The sequence below is a fragment of the Agrilus planipennis genome, unplaced genomic scaffold (genome assembly GCF_000699045.2).
Source record: "Agrilus planipennis isolate EAB-ADULT unplaced genomic scaffold, Apla_2.0 scaffold108, whole genome shotgun sequence".
NCBI classification, from domain to species: Eukaryota; Metazoa; Arthropoda; class Insecta; order Coleoptera; family Buprestidae; genus Agrilus; species Agrilus planipennis.
Window position 1 is genome coordinate 290830 of NW_020439204.1, and position 17878 is coordinate 308707.

At 33.6% G+C, this 17878-nt stretch overlaps 1 long non-coding RNA gene across 1 annotated transcript in view; it reads right to left on the reverse strand.

Moving 5' to 3' along the window:
• Positions 1 to 17878, reverse strand: part of LOC112905527 — a 122421-nt gene that overhangs the window by 28222 nt on the left and 76321 nt on the right. The window contains exon 3 of the long non-coding RNA XR_003231849.1: positions 3622 to 3674. This is a non-coding gene — a long non-coding RNA (uncharacterized LOC112905527). The remainder of the gene's footprint in view (positions 1 to 3621; positions 3675 to 17878) is intronic.

Below are 17878 nucleotides of genomic sequence, written 5' to 3' on the forward strand. Positions count from 1 at the left end.
GATAAATATTGCATATCAATATAAATAAAAGTTATTGCCAAATATCTTCTATTAATATTGGATCAATATCGGATAAACATTGTATTAAAATATAGGAAGAAGGTACATCTCCTATATATTACCAATATTAGCTAACGGTTAGTTTACGTTAGGTTGCAATTTCTAGGCGACCTAAAAGTTAACCATCAATCTTCCAAGAATTTTGGTACCCAAGCGCCGGGCAAAGTGTCTTTATATGGACTCAATTTTGTCAAAGATGTTTTGTCAATGTTGGGTCAGTATTGGATAAATATTCTATATAAATAAAGGAAAAGGTACATCCCTTGTATATATTGCCAATATTGGATAAATATTACAAATCAATATAAATAAAAGTTATTGTCAAATATCTTTTATTAATATTGGATAAATATCGGATAAACATTGTATTAAAATATAGGAAAACAGTATATGTCCTATATATTACCAATATTGGCTATAAATTGCCAATATTGGGCCCATATACAATATTGTACCAATATAGAATAAATATTGGGCCAATGTCGTGTGCTACTGGGGTTGCTACTAAACCTCTCCCGTCACACCGGTAATAAAATCCTTATGTTGACCCTGTGTTTCTGATGTTTACTTCAATGTTTTCCTGAACATCAAAAATTTCATTCCTTCGCACGCGTCTTACTAGCTGAAAAACTATTTCATTAAAGCGTAACCAACATGCTACGCAAACACAATCAATCTTCTTGTATGCATGCTGTGAATTTCATCTTCATTGTACCACAGCTACACTGAATGGTACACAGTATACACCCCAAATTAGTGACAGCACATTTACTCCATAGAACCATGCAAATTCACATATAAATATATATGTGTGTGTACTTATGTACGTCCAAGCAACGGGTTCTATTCAACAGTTCCATTGTATTTTATGTGTTTGGAAAGAATCGGTACAAAAAGATGGACATTTATCTACAATGTGTACCGTGTGCGGTTCAAGAATTACTACATTTTTAATATTTGTTATTACTGGATCAAAGAAGCTCTAGCGCGAATATGTCTACATACTTGTATAAAAAAAATTATAAGATGCACAATCACAGCAGAAAAGATTTACATGTTTCGATAGGTAAAATAATTGTAGACCGAAAGATAAAAGATTCACAAAGAAATTCTCCAGAAGCCCACACAAAATTCACCATGTATCTCATTATGTGAGATTTTAAATAGTGGTTTTGAACGTCGAAACTAATTAATTAATGAAAAAGCGTGACTCTGTAGTACGATACTGCAATACCCCATAGTGCCACGTTCATTCGTAGTAAAAATGAAGAGTTTGGTTTGAACGAATTTCCTCATCCACCGTATTGTACTGATGGTACACCATCAGATAAGCATCTTCTTAGATATATGGAACAATTAATTCCTAGAAGAAAGTTCTACTTCAACAGTCGTTGAAACTACAACCGATGAACACTTTATATTAAATAAAAACGAAAGGTAAACTAATTATCTCTTACTTCACAAAAAGGTATTATCCACAAAGTTTGTCAGAGAGTTGGACGAAGACAAAGACTGTAGATCAAATTTTGTATTACATTATATTGCAACATACTTACGTAGGTCCTTTCGCATTTTAAAAAACTTTACCTTATTCTATCTGAATTGGTCAAAATTGAACAAAAATAACGATTTCAAATTCAAGTGACCGTGAAGTTTGTAGAGACTTTATGCTACGCTTTGAAAAACCATTTTTTTTAAATAAATTTAAAAAGAAAAGCTTACACTTTCACCTCTTTTTGTTGAAATTTTTCCAAGTATTTTAACTTTTTCCATTCTGTTATTCATAAAAGTGCAAAAACTACAAAATGTAACTGTTAATGTTTTTCTAAAAGAACTATTTAATAATAAGAATTGATTTTCGGTTACAAATAAGAGTTAACATACAAAAAGAAGCACTTGTACATTTTCATTTTCGATTTAGTGTACTTGTGTGGTTCGACACTTTAGGTGGTAGGTACAATATGTACAAAGGTAGCACCCCTCGACGATCGCCCGCGGTTATTGTACCAAAATTACGCCCGTTGTTTGTTAGAGAAAGCAAAAACCCCTGCCAACTTTTTAAATGGGTCACGCATTGTACCCTAGATTAAATTAAATCTCTCCCTTTGTGTACTTTAAAGTGGCCGTAGTTCCCCCTGCACGAAGACAGACTGCAGAAAGTTTCAATCGAATAATATGTATACACACAATACGTTAAAATAACAACTGTAAAAAAGAATGAAAAATCGACAGAATTGATCCAACAAATTTTATATACAATTTTAGGATTTGTATCCATTAGATGTCGACATATTAAAAATGGAAATATACTTAAAAGACATTCAAGATGTCCTGATCGAGACAGGAGCAGCGGGAACGTCAAGGAAATTAAATACCTACCTCTTTTATTATATTACGTTATGTGGTTTTTAATAATTTTGAGATTGTCATTGCTATTAAACTTTTTCGTTGAATTTTCTAAAATTTAACGAGAATTGAGGTAATGTATAAAGGTGAAATAGACCTTTAAATGTCTTCTTTATCGGAAAGTTTCGAATGGAAAACCATACGACACTTTCAAGTTCCTTGTAAAAAATAACATAACTCTTTTTAGTTTTTTACGAAAGTGTAAATGCGAAGGATCAAGACGGATGCCAAATACCAGAGCAAGGGACACACACATACTCTTAATGATCCCACTGGTTTGTTATTATTTTCAACGAATTCAATTATTTTACGGTTAAATAAAAATATCAACATTGTTCTATTTGTAGGCTTAGAATGTTCATAATAATTTTTGTTTATTTTTAATTCTTTTTAGAGGACCAAACTCAAATCTGTCAATATAAATGTTATGGTATCAGTTAGTTAAAGATAAACTCCTCATCAAATGTTACGTCAAGTATTAAGTCAATGAAAAAATTTCATTTTACGTATTTTGTATATAATAAACAATTTAAGTTAATTATCTAGAAAGTGTCAATTTAATTCTGCTATTCTGTGTACGTAAACAAGTGAAAACTAATTTGTAATATTTTAGTCAATAGTTGTTGTTTAACTTTATCATTTAAGAAATTCCCACTACCAGAATTTCAATTAAAATATAATTTCTAGAGTTGAACCAGAAATTCCAACGGTAGAATTTTGAAGATTGCGAAATGAAGAATAACTGTTTAAAATTTTACCTATAGTAAGGCAATAACTTTACACATGGTTATAGAAACTAAGATTGTAACGGATTTGCTATAACGGATACGGATAGGGATGCAAACTTTAGTGAGATTAAACTTACGGGTGCGGATGAGAATGCAGATCATTGAAATTATAGATTTGCGGATGAGGATGAGAATATAGATTCAGTTATGGATATTTCGTTTTTCTCTGAAAATCTTTATAGAATTATTGGTGTTGTAATCGTTATTGGTAACGCTTTCCCATTACCGCGAGAGTGAAAGACGTACGAATTGCACGAATGTAGATGAGGATGCGGATTTTAAACAGTTTAATTTTGCGAATGCGGACGAGGATGAGGATATTAAAATTCCTTACAACCTTAATAGAAATAGATGGTTCTATACTTACCACTGCCAATAAAATCTCTTTAAGGAAAATGTTCACCACAGAAGTAGGTATTCCTGAAACAAATAAAATTTACTAAAGTTACATTGGCGAAAATTGATTACTTTTTGGTAACTTAATTCAAATTAATTGGCACTCATAAAACCCTGCTGTAACATCAGCTAGAGTTAATAAAAACATAATGAGTCACTTCTGGTTGAATTTACGAAACCTTTTTTTGTTGCCGTCTGACATTCAAGAGTTTTTGGTGGTAGATCTGAACGTGAAAGGCGTGAACGACGATATAAATAATTTAATTACAAAACGTTTTGAGGCAGCCGGGTCAGGGGGATGAATCGGGTCCGACGATGAGTACAAAAGGGGGATTACACCTATACGACCTAATCTCTGGAAAAAATTCTCTCATGAATAATACACATGGCCGGCAGGGCCGAAGCACTACACGCATACAAGTACACAAATAGCACCGCGTCAGCCTTACTGAGATAAATACCGTACAATGGTGGTAGTACTTGCACATTGCCAACCTAACAAAAGTAGACAACAAATACCAACAATGAAATAATACACGCTCAATAGACAGCACAAATCCGACCGACAAACAAGACGCCCTTTATAGGAATTATTGCTCTTATTAGAGGGACCCTTAGGGGCCAGAGTGGTTCAGCAGTGCATCATCCGGCTCGTATGGGGATGCCTCGTATAATATGTAATAGTAAAACTTGACCAAGTAAACCGTAATAATTTTTAGTCGTATCTGGTTAGGATATGAGGACGTTACGTGATAGATAATTCGATCGGACACTGCGACAGGATCATCACCCCGAGTTGTTTTTGCAAAGGGTCTAAATACGATGAACGTAAAGGGATACCTTTTATAATAACGTATCCAATGAATTTTAATTTGTTGTTCCGACAAATAAAAAAGGAATAACGTCCCTTCTATTGATGTGATTTATACAATGAACAATACCAACAATTAGAAATAGTAATTCATGATGTTGTTATAAAATAATTCCTTTTAATATAGCCTCAAATCGGATAAATTTTTAAAATTACTTAGTATAAGCATAGAAATAACAATTAATTTGTCTATTTTAAAAGACGACACTATTTTATCATTTCAATTTTTTCTATAGGTAAGGTTCATTCATATTTTGCTTTAATTTTGTTAGTGTCAATACGTTCTGAGTAAATACTTTGTTTGATTAATTTGTTTAATAAAGTGTAACTTTAGACCGTAATGTGTGTCACATGAGATATACCTACATTATTGTTATAATCTGTAATCAGTGCTGTACAGTATCGAACCTATGTATAAAATGTATATGATTAAAACATTAATATATTGATTTGGGTAGCTAGTAAATCAACTAGATCAGGGATGAGCAACACGCGGCCCGTTAAACATTTTTCTGCGGCCAGCCAGGCATTTCTAAATGTTTTCCTCGCCGTTTAATACCGATGTGGATACAGTTTTCGAAGACTTTCAAATGGAAGTTATTGACATGCAGAATAATACTATTTAAAAAATGTAGTTTTCTCAGTAAATACAAAAAATTTTTATAAATCGTATGAGTCCTGAGAAATTTCCGCTTTTGACGAAAAATGCAAGGCAAATGATGTCTCTGTTCAGAAGTACATACGTTTACGAACAATTATTTTCAACCATGAAACAAACTAAAAATGACCACCGATCAAGACTGAGTGATGCACGATTAGAAAGCTGCATACGTGTAACTACCTCATCAATTTTGGTTGATATTGATCAACTTGTATCGGAAAAACGGTACCAAATTTCCCGTTAAAAATTTCAAGACAATTTCTATTATTGTTCTTTTCTTGTTTGTTTTTATTTTGCATTAAAATTTGAACAATATATTTAANATAAAGTTTTGTAAATTATAAATAAGTGTTACTTTATGTGCGGCCCGCCAAAAAATTTTAAAATTTAAATTGGCCCGTAGATTAAAAAGGTTGCTCACCCCTGAACTAGATTGTATTTTCATTTCCAATCAGAAAATTAACAATTAAGTTATTATACTATTATAGCATCTCATTTTTATGTGTATCCACGGCTAGGAGAAAATCTGTTCATTATATACCTCTTTTAGACTCCACTCCTATTCGAAATTATTCTAAACTTTTATATCAGATTAAGTTTTATCTGTGGCTTCGCGTTGATGTCCTAAATACGTGTCCAAAAGTCATCGACGACCACATAAAACTAATTTTTATATCCCTCAGGAACGGCATTTTTTCTGAATAGAAGGTACCCTTTTGTCCTTTTCTGTACCCTTGATAATGTTTTAACAAAATTTCATTATAGATTTTAACCGCGACTTCGCTCGAGTTGATGTCCTAAATACGCGTCAAAAAATCATCGACCGGATAAAACTAATTTTTATATCCCTCGGGAACAATATGATTTTCTTACCCCCTTACAATATATGTACAAAATTTTGTGATCGGTTTAACCTGCGGCTTCGCTCACGTTGACATTCTAAATATTATCGATGACCACATAAAATTAATTTATCTATCTCTCGGAAATAGTATTTTTTCTGGATAAATATCATCCCATATTCTCTTCTGTACCTGGGAAAGACGTGAAATCGTAGCATACAAACAAACTCACATTCGCATTTATAACATTAGTTTCGGATAGATTTTTATTTCGAATATCCAATAGTCTCGGTTACTGTTCCGTCGCTATTCGCCGAAACGTTTGTTTTTTGTTATACTTATAGTTTTTAGTTATATACACATTTAATAATATCTTATTCGATTGCTTTTGGTTTTAACTGTACATTCTTTGCATCCTAATTTACATTATCGTGCATATTACATTTGAATCTTCTCTTGGAATTCATAATACAATAGTAACCTATTCAATGTTTACCTGACTCATCGTTAAAATCATATTAGGGCCGTATTTTCCTCTCATAACCTTTTCAATTGTACCTATCACATTTACCTGAAATGCAGTCATTTGCTGTAAAGTTTTTCATACTAGTTTCTAATTCTATCTCTATCTATCTTAAATTGTTCTTCTCTTTCTTGTTTATTTAAATACATGTCCAAAATTTTCTAACCAGAGTTCATCAATATACATCAGTAAGCACGGTTCTCAATAATACGCGTTTAGTTATTTAAGTTACAATAGTTGTACATATTTTTAATTGTGAATAGTCTCGATCCTTTAATAATAAAACTAGTAAAAAAAAAAGGTGTAAATTTTATTAAAGGAAAAACCATCAACTAGCTGTACAATATTAAGTTGGCGTACAGCAGAAGCTGGTATAAGTTAAACACCGACTAGCCTGCTTCAACAGTTACTGTTACGAAGCTGTACCTATAACATCCTTCCTTAAAACAATAACAGCTTATACGTATAGCGTTAATTTACTATCAACATCTTCACTCATAAGTCATAAGTAACGAATGCCCTCTGGTATCCCATCACCGGCATTGTACATATTTAGTTAAAATATGTAATCTGATATTGTAGCGAATACAAAGGATAAATACAATAACTATGAATGTGTAAGCCCGAAGAAGAAGAAGAACGAATCGTCGTCAGGTGAGTCAAAGAAAAGATCCAGGTGTTCCTGAAAATAAAGACAGTTGACACTAAGGCGTTCCCGACATCCCATCTCAAACAAAAAACACACAATTACACAACAATGGGCAATCTACGCCTACTAACAGGGATCCTGAATGTCTCTTACAAGGGCCGGCGATACGATCACCATCTATCTCATTTCTCGCCTTTCAAATTGAACCTCACCGGACAGTGGTAAACATATACGAAGCCAACTTTAAATGCTTCAATCTCCGTAAGTATAAAAGACGTAAAATTTGTGCTAGCTCCATATTTAGGCTACCTATGTCTAAACATGTATTCATTCATTTATACAGAGCGATTCGTTTTAGTCTTTCGGGAATAAAAATGTTTTGGGATGTAAATATTATTATGAAAATTAGCAAGGTTCGATTCTGATAATTAAATAACCGATAGGTACAAGAACAATCAGATCGACCGAGACCTGTTTTCATACTGTCAATGGCAGATATAAATCACAAGAATTATGTCATTTTCTAGAAGAAGACGTCTTCCTTTTTTACATTAACTTTAACTCAACCTAACCTAACCGTGAAATCCAACATAGTCTAATGAAGATCTCCTCCTTTCAAAAACTAATTAATAGTCTGTTTCTTGCGACAATTCAATAATATGATCTCGATTTGAAATTCTGTGTGCTTACAAGGTTCTGTAAAATCCCTGAAGCTACTTGTGAAGCCAGTTAACGTTAGTAAGTTGCACGAGTTTCATGTTTCCGTTGAAGGTAAGAAGGAACCCGAACACCTGAGCTGAAAGCGAAAGAACAGACAGGACGATCGGACATCATGCATCGCGTGTATCGGTAAAAGAAGCAGAAGAGGCGGCCGGTGTGACGGTAAAAAGAAAATCAGATACGTTTAAAGTCAATCTGCCATTGTGAAGCTCGAATTGATAGACAGCGCATTTGATTTCGATGGACCGATTGAGTGTCCATTTAGCGAGCTACTTTAACGTTACGGTGCGGATTTTGAGAGAGCGTTCGCGTTTGCATGATCAAGTGAATGGATTGAAAGTGAAGAGCCTAGTTGTTAGTTATTACAGGTACCTACCTATAGTTGTTGGTACTTTAAATCTATAGCATTCGCTCTCTCTTCAAACACTTAAACCACACACGTATATATGTATAGGTACATCTATTATGTTTGGCGTATGATGGATCTAAACGCATATCTAAATAATACAATGCCTGCATCATACAATAATGGATTGCCAACCATGCTGTTCCGTAATGTTCACTGATTGATGTTTTTTTATCTGCCAGGTATCTTTAAAAACCGCTGCGGACGCTTGATATCGATAAGGTTAATAAAATTGGCGATGCGGTTTTCACTTTGGAATTGTGTAGGTCTAAAAGCGTCGTCAAGTGTTCTTCTCAATAACATTTATCATGTTAGTAGTACATCTATGTAACAAATGTTTTTAGTAAATAGATATACAGTGGTAAAGAATGGCGAACAGAACATATAGGGATATCTTTTGAGAGCGGTGGTGTAAAAAAGTTCGCACAAAAACCTTCAGCCATGCTTTCATATAAATAATAAACCAAGTCAAATAAATGCAATTAAAAGCCAGCGGATATTGTTACAATTTGTTTAAATGATTTTGAGAGTTCGGTTAGTTTAGGACATTTTTCAGAGAAGCGGGTGGCATTTTCAGGTAGATGTGGTTAAAAAAACATATTCCACACATATACCTAATTATGCATTCTCCCTCTCTTGTCCAATAACTTGAAAAAATCGAACAATTAGATCAAAGAAGTGAATCTATCGACACAACGGTATGTGCCCAAGAAGTTTAATATTCGTCAGTACATCATATCAACAAAAACCTCAATAAAAATAAAGCAAACTATAATTAGAAACCATTGAGTTATATGAGTTTGCAATCGCCCATTTATTGTACTGTTACTATGTATACAATACTGTTTAATGTTTATTCCCCTGAAAGCAACTTTACTAAAAGTTTCCTGGCGGTAGATGCTGCTAACTTCGTCACATATAGAAAGCGACAAATATCGTGACGATCATATCTAGCGAAACGATGCCTTTTTTGTTTTTTTTTTCTGCTGGTATATACAGAGAAGAACACGAAAACACTAGTGATTAATACATTCATATATCAAAAATATTCGAAAAAGAAGAGCTTTTGCTGAGGTAAGAGAACTTTGAAAACATTTCTTGAAATTTAAATACTTCTGTAGAATATCGAACGAACTCTTTCCAGAACTTGTTGAAAAGGTTAAACTATACGCAAGAAATTTAGGAATAAGCGTAAAGGTGCAAGAAGAGGGTATTGATTATGTTAAGGGAGTTATTTTTTATTTTACTTGAGGGCGATTGGTCAGTTCAGGGTCCTGATGTAGCAATCGACTCTTTGGAGATGTTATTATTATTTTAATTATTAATCCTGAATGCAACTGTTTCGCATCTGCGGTCGCACCTCCTTCAATGGAATAAGGACCTTACTATAACTACACAAACGCTTTCAGCCGGGTTCCTTCCACGTCGTTTTAAAACATCGGTATGTCGTGTACGTTTTTAAGCAATAATCTTCATTAAGTCTATAACTGTAAAATATAATACCATTACAGTCAACTAAATTGTGTAATAACACTTCCGGAAGGTAAAATCAAATTGAGTTGTGTATGACAATATCTACACCGATAAATATATATATTAAACAGTTGTTCGCTTAAAAAAAGTGTCTAGACAGAAAAAATTTAATGCTTTTGTCATGCATCTCACAATTCAATAGGTGTTACTCACTAATTAGCAGCCGTTTACAAAGATATTGTTCGTTGGTGTATGTTTAAGATGATATAAAAATATATTCCCGGTAGGTAATAAAAACTCTGCAAGCATGAAATTGCCATTATGACATAGTACTTCGACAATTACGTATAGCAAGTCATTAAGTAAAAAGAGTGTTAAAATACTTCAACAATATGATACCTATCATAACAGGCTCCGTTAAATGCTTCGGATGATATGCGTATAAATAGTATTCCTTAATTATTTCCATAATTTTAATTAAACCGAACCGTTCACTTTCACAAACAAAATTAAAGTTAATTCCAAACTCAGATTTATTTCTCCTACAGTGACTTTTCAAACTTGATAAACACGGAAATTTCGATCTAGTTTCAGTTTCAGTCAACATCAAAAAAGAGATAAAATGGAAGCGATATTGACAAACGGTATGGTATAATAATAAACAAAACTAAAACAAAAATACTGGTATATAAGGGAAGAAAAAGTAGGTAAATAGAGAATATAAAGATAGAAAGCAAAAAATTAGAAGAAGTGACTGAAGTCGGACGGAAGGAGTAGTAGGGATATAAAGCAGAGGATAGCGCAGGGTCGAGTCGCCTTCAATAAAACGAAGTCACTTCTATGCTCGCGAACGGTTAATTTAGAAATTCGAAAAAAAAATTGTTAATGGTATATGTATCGAGCGCGGCGCTGTACGGATGCGAAACATGGACGATGAGGCGGCGGAAATGAAAAGGTTAGAAGCATTCACAATGTGGTGCTCCAGACGAATTATGAGGATACCGTGAATAGAGAAGGTTAGAAATGAAGAGGTATTAGAAAAAATAGATGAACAGAAGACTGTATGAAAATCAACAAGAAATAGGCGAGATAAGTTGATAGGATACCTTCTCAGGCATGGAGGGTTAGTCAGAGACATATAAGAGGCAGATGCAGGAGTTTAAGAGGAATAGAAGTAGACCTAGATTAGATTAGTTTTGGCGAATAGTTAAGGATTTGGGATGTTCTAGTTCTAGGGAAATGCGACGATTAACTTAGGATAAGTAAGAGTGGTGGTGCGTGTCCAACCAGTCTTAGGACTTACGACCTTATGATGATGATGTCACGCAAATTATTAGCCATTGTGAGCCTATCTAAATGAGATATTGTAGCAGTATAGGTATATTTAAATTATTAAAATCGTAAGTTCTGTATTTGTGACTAAATAATTCCACCAATCAATCATCAACTATGAAACGTCTGATTATACGAACTGTGTTTCAATGTCATGACCTTGTCATACAGTCAATCCTTTTCGACGTTTTGTTTAATCCGTTATTCAATAACTTTGAATAAGTTATTGCATTTTTCAGATTAAAGTAAGAGATTTTCAATACTACGTGACGATTCGCGTGATAGAGATTGTTTAAAATCGGAGCCCGGACATGCACCATTTAAGCCACAGAGCTCCGAGGTAAACCTGTATGCTACATGCAAAGTCTTTATAAACGGTTTTTACTGTAATTAATCGCATATAAATGAGATCAGTGGGCTCACAAAAACAAAAGAAATGCTTTGATCTTTCAAAAAGTACTTTCCAGCAGGTACGAGAGAAAGAAGAAATAAACTACAACAGCTATAACAATATAATAAGTATAACAAAAAACATATTTAATGAAAACTGATAATTATGATTGCAGGACGTTTGGCTTAATTTGTATAGTCCAAGAAAAGCCGGAAAACAAACGAGTATAAAAAAAAAATGAAAACCGTCAGTATTCGGTGTGTGTGATGAATGGTGGTTTGTTTTTATCTTTATTTTATTTCCGAGTAGCCGTTTGAACATAATTGCAAGCGTTTCGAAATTCGGTGGTTACATTAATTGTAATTTATGGGACGTTTGGCAACGTCTGGTCCATAATAAACGCGATTCAAGTGGCTTCTTTCACCGCCGAACACATTCATCCTGTACAAATATTTATAGTTTTATTGCAGCAGGTGATATTTGGCAGTGTGAAAACGGTTCCGAACAGTGCATGTAGTTACTGGTAAGAAATGCACCAATATTTTTTCAGAATGGAATTTTCTGCAATCTATTGGCCAACTTTCTTAAAATGTATCATCGCGCGGGGCAGACCGCTCCCACCGTCTTCCCCTATTTAATGGCACTGATTAGTAGCGATTTTAGATCATTTTATTGCTGTTATTTTGTTTTAATACATTTTTCACTCACTAAAACTGATTAATACATGAAGGTGTGATCTTTCGGATTTGGGGTTTCTTCCCTTGATGATCCCTTGGTAAGAGCTATGTTACACGAAGGATGTATGTATTTGCAAATCATACCTAAATCTATTCAAAAAGATCGTTCCTGAAAACCTCGAACAAGCCGTGAAATTCTTTAAGGATCTTCATTATATGAAGCGTAAGTTTTCAGGACTATTTATAAATAGTGATTTTTTTTGTAATTTGCATCCATTCAACCAACAACATGAATCCCTGATCCTGATTATAAACCATCAAATCCTCATCATAATAAACACTTTGATAAAATTGTCTTCATAATCGATTCAATAGTAGTAGTTTGTAGCCTTTTAGTTAAATGCACTTTAAAGTTTAACAAAATATTAAAAACATACAGATAAATTATTATTATATGACGTTACATCGTAATAATCATCTAATACATTTCATGGTGAAAGTTATTGAGGCTATTAAACAAATATAACAGTAAATTTAATTAAACTTGTTATATTTTGGTAAAAATACACGGAAAACAAAACGAAATTTGCGAAACTAACGCTAAAAAACCAACATAATTACATTTAGCACCTTTCTGTTAAATCATTAGTAATGAAATATCATCCTAAATCTCATAATAAAAAATTACAGTAAGTATTAATTTAATTATGGAATCGTATAACAGCTTGCAAGCTACCGAATAAAAATAATAAGCATAGCATTATCTCAGAGAAACCGCAATTGTCGGACGATATCCCATTGTATTTTGTTGACTATACCACCTCACAATTTGGTTTACAAATATTCAGATTTCGAACTAAAAACATATTTTTCTTATCAACATAAAATACACGGCCTCAGGGATCGTGTAGCATTCTATTAGCCCAAGAAATTTTAGAATGGTTTCAGTAGTACAGAAGTTACCCCTTTCATATAAATAAACAAACAAACAGATTTTATCTCGTTATACCTACAATAGTGTAGATGTAGTAGAATTAATTCTCATACATAAAAAATAACGACCTTAATAAGAAAAATAGTCTGAATATATCTAGATTCTCTATCCACGGTATCCTCATTATTCGCCTGTAACACCACATTTCGAAAACTTCTAACCTTTTCCTTTCCGCAGCGCCTACCGTCCATGTTTCTCACCCGTACAACGCCGTGCTCCTAACATACATTTTTAACAACTTTTTTAGAATTTCTAAATTAAACGTTCGCGAGCATAGAAGTGACTTCTTTTTATTGAAGGCGACTCGATCCTGCGCTAGCCTCTGCTTTATATCCCTACTACTCCTTTCGTCCTGACTTATCTGACTTCCTAGATACCTAAAATCAGCCACTTCTTCTAATTTTTCGTCTTCTATCTTTATATTCGCTCTTTCCCTACTATTCCTTCCCTTGCATATCAGTATTTTTGTTTTACTTTTATTTATTTTCATACCGTACTGTTTTGTGAATACCGCTTCCATTTTATTTAAAGCTATCTCTAACTCCTCCTTGCTAGATGCTAATACTGTTATATCATCTACAAATCTAAGCAAACTAATATTTAACCCTTGTATATCTATCCCTACAGTTGTACTGTCTTTAATGACGCTGATCGCGTCTTCGATGTATAGATCATAAGGTACAATACGCGTAAGAGTAAAATAAGAGATTGTGGAACTTGTTTAAACGCTTTATTTATTGTATATATTTATCAAAAATGTTTTACCAAGAGTCAACTTTCTTGAAAAAAAAAAACATTTTGAAATCAAAAAATTAAGTGCATTTGAATATACCTAGATGTTACCCAAATAAATCAGTGCAATTCGCTCATACCAAGGTCTCAGAAGTGAACTTGGTCATATATTAATATTTATTGTGACTGGTCTTGCGTCCCCGAGGGGGGCCTTCCTCCTCCTGCAACCCTTCGAGAAATGCCGCGTATGGAAATTATCTTTTAATTTATCGGGTTTTTGCTTTCGGTACCGTATACGGTCGCCTTTGTATTCGTTTGTTTGGTGCCCCCTTTGTTACTTTACGTCACGTATATCGAGACGGAAATCCTGAAATATTTGAAAATAACAATGTGAACTCTTTTACGCATCGTACATGTACACAAACGTACTTTTATATTTGTACTTTTATCAGGCAAAAGACTGCGCCTATACGAAATTATGTATCTATAAGGCCAAGAGTAAAACTGAATAACTGCCTAAATAAATATGATTGGTGCCTTTAAAAATGAATAACTTGAAACAGCAGACTAAGTTGCATACGAATGTAGTTAATTTTTTGCTTTCTTTTTTCTGTTATTGGAAATTAGATAATTAGGAAAGTCAACACCTTTTCTTTATAGAAAAAGCGTTTAATAAGTCGTAAAGTTTATGTAGGCATAAAACTGACATTCCCACATTCTATTAAATCCAAAAATGGTTCGTGTCTTCATTCTAGGAGTGTTTTCATTAAATACCACCCTCAACAACGTACCAAATCACATTACGTTCCGTTCAGAAAGTCGTTTAAACACTATCATCATCATCATCTTAAAGTCGTTAGTCCTAAGACTGGTTGGACACGCACCTCCACTCTTTCCTATCCTGAACTAATTTTCGCATTTCCCTAAAACTAGACCGCACCCACATCCTTAACTATTTGCAAACAATAATCTAATCTAAGTCTACCTCTAATCCTCCTAACTCACGTTTCTACCTCTAATATCTCTCTGACTAGCCTGAGAGTATCTTGCCTATTTCTTATTGTCTTCCATAGAGTCTTCTGTTCATCTATTCTTTCTAATACCTCTTTATTTCTAACCTTCTTTATCCGCGGTATCCTCATCATTTGGCTGTAGCACCACATTTCGAAAACTTCTAGTCTTTTTTTTTGCCGTGCCCATCGTCCATGTTTCGTAAACACACATTTAATAATCTTTTTCGAATTTCTAAATTGATTGTTCGCGAGCTTAGAAATGACTTCTTTTTATTCAAGGGGACTAGACCCTACGCATTCCTCTGCTTTATATCCCTAGATTTATCTGACTTCCTAGATACCTAAAATCAGTCACTTCTTCGAATTCCTCATCTCCAATTTTTATATTCGCTCCTTCCTTTCTAACCATCTAATAAGCTATTGATAAAGTTTGGCAGGATGGACTTATCTACAAAATCAAGGCTCAAATTCTTAACTTCCACTGACTTCGCAAATCCTACCTAGAAAATAGACACTTCCAGATCCAAAGTGGAAGTAGCACCTCAGACATCCACTACATCAAGGCAGGAGTTCCCCAGGACAGCGTACTGGGACCCACACTGTTCACATCAGATCTACCAATTGATAATACCGTCGCTGTAGCAACTTTTGCGATCAATACAGCCATTGTCGCAGTCCATGAGCTTTCTAATGAAGCTTCCACCATACTCTAAAATTACCTGAGCAAGGTCCAAACATGGCTGACCAAATAGAAAAGCCACTGAAGCTAAATCAGCAAGTAACATTCACTCTAAACAAACTCTGCCCCCCGATTACATTAAATAATCATCAACTAAGAGTAGCTGACGATATTAGATACCTCGCGATGCACTTAGAGAGTAAAATGACATGGAAGAAGCATGAATCAACCAGAAGGAAGGAACTGGAGATTAGGTTAAAAACAATTCAACTGTCTAATTCATAGAAGATCTCCTTATATAACATGTAACACTAAGGCCCATGAGGGCCTATGGAATACAACTCTGGGAGTCGTGTGTCAAAAGCACGATCGACGTCATCTAATAATTTCAACCTAAAACACTGAGAATCTTAGGAAATGAACCTTGGTATGTAGCTAACGACACCCTACATAACCACCTAGATATATTCAACGTCTACAAAATCAAGAAAATCAGCTAGCTCTAGACATGATGGATCGCAAGATTAAAGAAAAAACCAACCCAGTAAACTTGCCAAACAGATTTTAAATTCACGGGATGACGATAACTGAAGGGTCTACTGTCATCAACAACACAAAGCCAGCAAAATTATTTAACTGTCCGAAGGGACAGATTGTACTTAATAATTACCAATAAAAAAAATAGCCATATTGAGAAAATATTAATACCTAAAATAAAAAGAATAATTCATGTTAGTTATCCAGGCTACATTGTTGTAAAAAGTGCTGACATAGGTCTGCTCTCACGTTGGAGCCTTGATAACAAGTCTGAACTGGAAACTGCTTTTGCATAGTTAGCATTTAAGTTTTCCTATTGTTCTTTTTAATTATAAATCTTTAGATTGTTACCAGCGCGACTACCATCTAGACGTAAGAACCTACAACCCATTTTACCTAGCAACATTTTCCGCTTGTATTAAGTATTGATGTACTAGATAAATAAAAAACTTTGAACTCACGAAAAAAGCTTGGTAACCTTCTCAGTCCCCACAACGTTTTTTAAAATAAATTTTTAAAAACAATTTTCGGAGGACTTAAAACAAAACTTGTTTAGAACAACAGTTTATGTATATGGACTCATATAAATAAGATAAAATAACCATTAAACTTTTATATTAAACAATAACAATCAGCTGAAATCAATATCTAATTCGAACGGGCCATACTAGTTTTAGTTTATAAAGAGAAGTAATACCTTCAGGTAGACAGTTAGGCATGTAAACGTTGGTTTATTACCCTTAACCGTAATAAACCGAACAATTTCTCACTATTTATTATCCGCGGAATGTATCATAATAAACGTTTATGTTTCTCGGTTCTCGTAAGTAACAGAACAATAAAGTAATTATACTGTAAATGTTTTGGTTTTATGCGTACTTTCAAACCGAAAGCCCGATAGCCTTGTCGCCGGGTGCCAAGCAGTCTGCCTGGCTCACCACCAGGAATTCCTAATAAAAGTTACAGTTATTGTCAGGTAGGTATACATATAAAAGAAAAAAATATTCCTGTAGTAATAATAATAATAGTTCTGATGTTATTCTGGAAATACAAATGCGAAAAAGTAAACACAAAAAAATGTGAAGCATTTACCTACCTACCTAATTTCCCAGATTTCTCATTTTCTTTTAAAAGTTTTTTTTTCCAGAATCTATTTACACTAAAAATAGGAGATAGCAATTTGAAATAAATTGAACTAAAATTTACTATTCAAATTTACGAAGAACAAAATTCAATATTAGTTACTACTTGAGCTTTTAAGCGCAAGTACCACCATAAATTTTCCCTACAGCACTCAAAAAAACGGTTAGACAATGGGAGAAAAAGGCAACGCAAACGAAGTTTTTAAGGGTTTGTTAGCGGTAGGTTTAACAATATTACTAGTAGAAAAGATATCTTCGAAAGAAAATCTAAAAGGTGTGATGGTAAAGTAAAAATCTTCCTTAAATTTTTTCTAACTCGAGTACAACTAATTGCAGTTAAGGATGTTTGGGAAGTATGTCAAAATGCTACGAGACAAATAAAAATTTGGAAGAACGTTCCTCATTCAATTCTAAAACTCCTGTAAAAATTACAAATCGATTCACTAAACCGTTAAAAAGTTATTGAAATTTTAAAAAATAATTTTACACATCATTTTATGGAGATTCGTTAACCGAACAGATTAAATTTATTTTTATTAACAGAAAAAAAGCTACCAGAAATTTCAAACTTTTATAATAAGTAACT